This window comes from Arachis hypogaea, chromosome 18 (assembly GCF_003086295.3).
Source record: "Arachis hypogaea cultivar Tifrunner chromosome 18, arahy.Tifrunner.gnm2.J5K5, whole genome shotgun sequence".
Lineage (NCBI taxonomy): Eukaryota > Viridiplantae > Streptophyta > Magnoliopsida > Fabales > Fabaceae > Arachis > Arachis hypogaea.
The window spans coordinates 104,195,786-104,203,001 of record NC_092053.1 but is presented as its reverse complement, the minus strand read 5'-3'; the positions used below and the strand labels follow the sequence as shown (position 1 = coordinate 104,203,001).

Sequence of the window (7,216 nt, the reverse complement as noted above, 5' to 3'; positions counted from 1 at the left end):
CAGCATTCAAGACCCCTATAGGGACCTCTCCATACCAACTCGTGTATGGTAAGGCGTGCCACTTGCCCGTGGAACTGGAACATAAGGCCTACTGGGCAACCAGATTCCTAAACTTAGATGCCAAATTAGCAGGAGAAAAACGATTGCTCCAGCTAAATGAGCTAGAGGAATTCAGATTCACAGCTTTTGAAAATGCCAAGCTTTATAAAGAAAAATAAAAAAAATGGCATGACAGAAAGCTGTCATCTAGAATTTTTGAACCAGGACAGAAGGTCCTGTTGTTTAACTCTAGACTCAGGCTATTCCCCGGGAAACTGAAATCCCGGTGGAGGGGACCATACGTGATTACAAGTGTGTCACCATATGGTTATGTGGAGCTTCAAGATATTGATTCTGATAAGAAGTTCATTGTCAATGGACAGAGAATCAAGCATTATCTTGAAGGCAACATTGAGCAAGAATGCTCAAGGCTGAAGCTAGATTAAAAGCTCAGCAAGGTCCAGCTAAAGACAATAAAGAAGCGCTTGCTGGGAGGCAACCCAGCCATGGGGCATCAATCCTCTAAGCATTTCTGCCCTATTTTTATTTTTATTTGTTTATATAAAGTTCACTGACACTAAGGTACAGAATCATTTGTATAAGTTTACAGGGTTATAGAAGGAATTTGCACACAAAACAGAGAGAGGGAGTTCAATGGCAAGAAAACGCCAATAAAGGGGAATTTTGGGCGTTCAGCGCCCAAAATGGGCATCCACTGGGCGCTGAACGCCAGTAATGGCAGCAATTGGGCGTTCAACGCCAGAAATGGCCACCCACTGCGCGTTGAACGCCAGGAATGGCAGCAAGTGGGCGCTGAACGCCCAGGAGATCAGCATTTGGGTGCTGAACGCCCAAAACAAGCAGTGTTTGGGCGTTCAAACGCCAGGAAGCCAGGGAGGAGCCAAATCCATTTATCCCACACGTATTTCCATTCTAATTTATAATTTTATGATTCAATACATGATTTTATTTACATAAACATGTCAAGAACCCTTATTTCTAAAAATCCTACTTTCAAAATATCAAATGTATCTTAATTCATAAGCACACACCCTCTTTGCAAATTCAATCCAACTCTTTTCAAATCTTTTCCAAAAACAAATCTATCTTTTTCACTCTAAAAATCTTATCAATATCTTTTTCAAATCCTCATATTATCTTTTTCAAATCCAAATTTATCTTTTTCAAAAATCTATCCTATCTTTTCAAAATCAAACTATATCTTCTATCTTATCTTTTTCAACTCAATCTTTTTATCTTATCTTGTCCAATTTTTCGAAAACCCACCCCCCCACCCCCTTTAAAATTGGGTTCGGCCTCCCCCCTCCTCCATCAACAAGTGCACCTCGATCTCCTTCTATCCCTCTCCTTTCTTTTATTTTGCTTGAGGACAAGCAAACCTCTAAGTTTGGTGTGTTTTTTCGAGATCACTAAGATCATGGCTCCCAAAGGAAAACAACCCACTCCAAGAGGCAAGAAAGAGAGCGTTCCAAAACCACTTTGGAATCAAGGGAAGTTCTTATCTAAAGAACATTCAGACCATTATCTTAAAGTAATGGGTCTGAGATCAGTGATCCCGGAAGTTAGATTCGATCTGAAAGAAGATGAATATCCGGAGATCCAGGAGCAAATTCGAATCAGGAACTGGGAAGTCCTAGCTAATCCTGAAACGAAAGTAGGAAGGAACATGGTCCAGGAGTTCTATGCTAATATGTGGCAGACTGACAAGCAAAGACTATCTGGAACAGCCTGCTACGAATTTCGGACCATGGTCAGGGGAAAGATTGTTCATACCACCCCTGACAAGATCAGAGAGATATTAAAGCTACCTCAGCTAAAGGATGATCCAGACTCCTTCAACAGGAGGATGATGAGAGCAGACATTGGCCTGGATAAGATTCTAGAGGACATATGTATCCCTGGAGCCAGGTGGACCACCAACACAAAGGGCGTCCCAAATCAACTCAAGAGAGAGGATCTCAAGCCAGCTGCCAGAGGATGGCTGGACTTCATTGGGCGTTCTCTGTTGCCCACTAGCAACCGTTCTGAAGTCACAGTTAAAAGAGCAGTGATGATTCATTGCATCATGATGGGAAAGGAAGTGGAGGTTCATCAGCTGATTTCAACTGAGCTCTATAAGATTGCTAACAAAAATTCAAAAGAGGCCAGGTTGGCTTATCCAAGCGTGATTTCTCTGCTCTGCAAGGACGCTGGAGTCAAGATGGGAATAACTGAATATATCCTAATTGAAAAGTCAATCACCAAAGCATCAATGGAGAGACAACAGGCACAGGAGGATCCCATCAAGAAGAGAGCACAGGAATTCCTTCCAGAGATACCTCAAGCTGAATACTGGGAATATCTTGAGCAAATAATAAAACAACAGAAGGAACACAGTCAAATGCTGACCCATATGCTTAGAGAACAAGAGGAGCAGGGACGTGACTTAAGGGAACTGAAGCGCCAAAAGTCTTCTGTAATACCAAGCCTCCCAAGGATCAGAGGAACCCCCATACCCCCAGAATAAAGGTTGTTAATTTCCAATTGCTGCCTTAACTCTGTGACAGTGTCCTTATAAAAAGTTTACCTTAGAAGTCATATAATAGTAATTAGTATTTATTTGATTTTATCTCCAATCAAGCTATAGTTTATTTTTCTCATCATCATTAAACATGAATAAAATAGTAGATCTTTTGAATAAGAAGCAATAAATTTAGAGTTTAATAAAAGAAATTCTAATTGGTTAAATGTGGTGGCAATGCTTTCTGTCTTCTGAATGAATGCTTGAACAGTGCATGTATCTTTTGAATTTGTTGTTTAAGACTGTTAAATATGTTGGCTCTTGAAAGATTGATGAACATGAGACATGTTATTGATAATCTGAAAAATCATAAAAATGATTCTTGAAGCAAGAAAAAGCAGCAAAGAACAAAGCTTGCAGAAAAAAAAAAAAGCAAGCAGAAAAAGCCAAAAGCTCTTAAAACCAAAAGGCAAGGGCAAATAAAAAGGATCCCAAGGCTTTGAGCATCAGTGGATAGGAGGGCCTAAAGGACTAAAATCCTGGTCTAAGCGGCTAAACCAAGCTGTCCCTAACCATGTGCTTGTGGCGTGCAGGTGTCAAGTGAAAACTTGAGACTGAGCGGTTAAAGTCAAGGTCCAAAGCAAAAAAAAGAAGAGTGTGCTTAAGAACTCTGGACACCTCTAATTGGGGACTTTAGCAAAGCTGAGTCACAATCTGAAAAGGTTCACCCAGTTATGTGTCTGTGGCATTTATGTATCCGGTAGTAATACTGGAAAACAAAGTGCTTAGGGCCACGGCCAAGACTCATAAAGAAGCTGTGTTCAAGAATCATCACACTAAACTAAGAGAATCAATAACACTATCTGAATTCTGAATTCCTATAGATGCCAATCACTCTGAGCTTCAATGGATAAAGTGAGATGCCAAAACTGTTCAGAAGCAAAAAGCTACTAGTCCCGCTCATCTAATTAGGATCTAAGCTTCAATCAAAAAAACTCTGAGATATTATTGCTTCTCAACCTATTAGTCTTCTATTTTATTTGTCTAGTTACTTGAGGACAAGCAACAGTTTAAGTTTGGTGTTGTGATGAGCGGATATTTTATACGCTTTTTGGGGATAATTTCATATAGTTTTTAGTATGTTTTAGTTAGTTGTTAGTCTATTTCTATTAGTTTTTAGGAAAAATTCATATTTCTGGACTTTACTATGAGTTGTGTATTTTTCTGTAATTTCAGGTATTTTTCTGGCTGAAATTGAAGGAGCTGAGCAAAAATCTGATTCAGGCTGAAAAAGGACTGCTGATGCTGTTGGATTCTGACCTCCCTGCGCTCAAAGTGGAATTTCTTGAGCTACAGAACTCGAAATGGCATGCTTTCAATTGCGTTGGAAAGTAGACATCCAGGGCTTTCCAGCAATATATAATAGTCCATACTTTGCACAATAATAGACGACATAAACTGGCGTTCAACGCCCGTCCTCTGCCCAATTCTGGCGTCCAGCGCCAGAAAAGGATCAAAAGCTGGAGTTGAACGCCCAAACTGGCATAAAAACTGGCGTTCAACTCCACAAATGACCTCTGCACGTGAATTGCTTAAGTCTCAGCCCAGCACACACCAAGTGGGCCCCAGAAGTGGATCTCTGCATCATCCATCATAGTCTACTCATATTTTGTAACCCTAGGCTACTAGTTTAGTATTTAAACAACTTTTAGAGACTTATTGTGTATCTCATGACATTTCAGATCTAAACTTTGTATTCTCTGACGGCATGAGTCTCTAAACCCCATTGTTGGGGGTGAGGAGCTCTGCTGTGTCTCGATGAATTAATGCAAGTATTTCTGTTTTCCATTCAAACACGCTTGTTCTTATTTAAGATGTTCATTCGCGCTTAACTGTGATGAAGGTGATGATCTGTGACATTCATCACCTTCCTCAACCCACGAACGTGTGCCTGACAACCACCTCCGTTCTATATCCGATTGAATGAGTATCTCTTAGATTCCTTAATCAGAATCTCCGTGGTATAAGCTAGAACTGATGGCGGCATTCATGAGGATCCGGAAAGTCTAAACCTTGTCTGTGGTATTCCGAGTAGGATTCAAGGATTGAATGACTGTGACGAGCTTCAAACTCCTGAAGGCTGGGCGTTAGTGACAGATGCAAAAGGATAGTAAATCCTATTCCAACCGGATCGAGAACCAACCGGTGATTAGCCGTGCTGTGACAGAGCGCGTGAGCGTAGTTTTCACTGGAAGGATGGATGGTAGCCATTGACAACGGTGATCCACCAACACACAGCTTGCCATAGGAGGACGTGCATGCGTGAACAAGAAGACAGAGGAAAGCAGAGATTCAGAAGACAAAGCATCTCCAAAACTCCAACATATTCTCCATTACTGCATAACAAGTAACCTTTAATCCATGTTCTATTGTTTATTTGCAATTCAACTGATAAACATAATTGACTTCCTGACTAAGATTTACAAGATAACCATAGATTGCTTCAAACTAACAATCTCCGTGGGATTCGACCCTTACTCACGTGAGGTATTACTTGGACGACCCAGTGCACTTGCTGGTCAGTAGTACGAGTTGTGAAAAGTGTGATTCACAATTCGTGCACCAAAGTTGTTCTTGGCCAGTCTTCTTGTTTGATTTCATATTTTCTTGTTTTGTGTCTTTTCCTATTTTTCATATGCATTCTTGCATTCATAGTGTCTATACATGAAAAATTTCTAAGTTTGGTGTCTTGCATGTTTTCTTTTCTTGAAAATTTTTCAAAAATATGTTCTTGATGTTCATCATGATCTTCAAAGTGTTCTTGGTGTTCATCTTGACATTCATGGTGTTCTTGCATGCATCACATGTTTAGATCCAAAATTTTTATGCATTGCATCATTTTCATGTTTTTCTCTTTCATCATTAAAAATTCAAAATTCAAAAAAATATCTTTCCCTTTTTCACTCATAAATTTCGAAAATTTGTATTGACTTTTTCAAAAAAATTTTAAAATCTAGTTGTTTTTATGAGTCAAATCAAATTTTCAATTTAAAAATCTTATCTTTTTCAAAACCTTTTTCAAAAATCAAATCTTTTTCATTTTTCTTAATTTTATCTCATAATTTTTGAAAATATCATCAAAAATTAATGTTTTGATTGAAAAATTTCAAGTTTGTTACTTGCTTGTTAAGAAAGATTCAAACTTTAAGTTCTAGAATCATATCTTGTGATTACTTGTGAATCAAGTCATTAATTGTGATTTTAAAAATCAAATATTTTTCAAAACTAATTTCAATCATATCTTTTCAAAAATATCTTTTTATCTTATCTTTTTCAAATATCTTTTCTAACTTCTTATCTTCTTATCTTCTAAAATTTGATTTTCAAAATTTGTTTCAACTAACTAATTAACTTTTTGTTTGTTTCTTATCTCTTTCAAAACTACCTAACTAACTATCCCTCTCTAATTTTCGAAAATACTTCCCTCTTTTTCAAAAATTCTTTTTAATTAATTAATTGTTTCAATTTTTAATTTTAATTTTAACTTTTTCCTAATTTTCGAAAATCACTAACCCCTTTTCAAAATTTTATTTTCGAAAATCCTCTTTCTCTCTCATCTCCTTCTATTTATTTATTCATCTACTAACACTTTATCTCACCCAAATTCGAACCCCCTCTTCCATCTGTGTTCGAATATTCTCTTCTTCCCTTCTTTACATTAAATTCTTTTCTTCTTCTACACACACAGGGGAACCTTTATACTTGGGTAAAAAGGATCCCTATTATTATTATTTTTCTGTTCCCTCTTTTTCATATGAGCAGGAGCAAGGACAAGAACATTCTTGTTGAAGCAGACCCTGAACCTGAAAGGACTCTGAAGAGGAAACTAAAAGAAGCTAAAATACAACAATCCAGAGATAACCTTACAGAAATTTTCGAACAGGAAGAGGAGATGGCAGCCGAAAATAATAATAATGCAAGGAGGATGCTTGGTGACTTTACTGCACCTAATTCCAATTTACATGGAAGAAGCATCTCCATCCCTACCATTGGAGCAAACAATTTTGAGCTGAAACCTTAATTAGTTTCTCTAATGCAACATAACTGCAAGTTTCATGGACTTCCATCTGAAGATCCTTTTCAGTTCTTAACTGAATTCTTGTAGATATGTGATACTGTTAAGACTAATGGAGTAGATCCTGAAGTCTACAGGCTCATGCTTTTCCCGTTTGCTGTAAGAGACAGAGCTAGAGTGTGGTTGGACTCTCAACCCAAAGATAGCCTGAACTCTTGGGATAAGCTGGTCACGGCTTTCTTAGCCAAGTTCTTTCCTCCTCAAAAGCTGAGTAAGCTTAGAGTGGATGTTCAAACCTTCAGAGAGAAAGAAGGTGAATCCCTCTATGAAGCTTGGGAGAGATACAAGGAACTGACCAAAAAGTGTCATTCTAACATGCTTTCAGAATGGACCATCCTGGATATATTCTATGATGGTCTGTCTGAATTAGCTAAGATGTCATTAGATACTTCTGCAGGTGGATCCATTTACCTAAAGAAAACGCCTGCAGAAGCTCAAGAACTCATTGACATGGTTGCTAATAACCAGTTCATGTACACTTCTGAGAGGAATCCTGTGAGTAATGGGACGCCTCAGAAGAA

The 7,216-nt window shown here is 38.2% G+C and overlaps 1 non-coding gene across 1 annotated transcript; it reads right to left on the bottom strand.

Annotated features, from left to right (window-relative positions):
* Positions 1–6,908: 6,908 nt before the first annotated feature.
* On the bottom strand, positions 6,909–7,012 carry LOC112773866 (small nucleolar RNA R71). The gene has a single exon (XR_003188391.1). It is a non-coding gene; the product is annotated as a small nucleolar RNA R71 (small nucleolar RNA).
* Between the last annotated feature and the right edge of the window lie 204 nt (positions 7,013–7,216).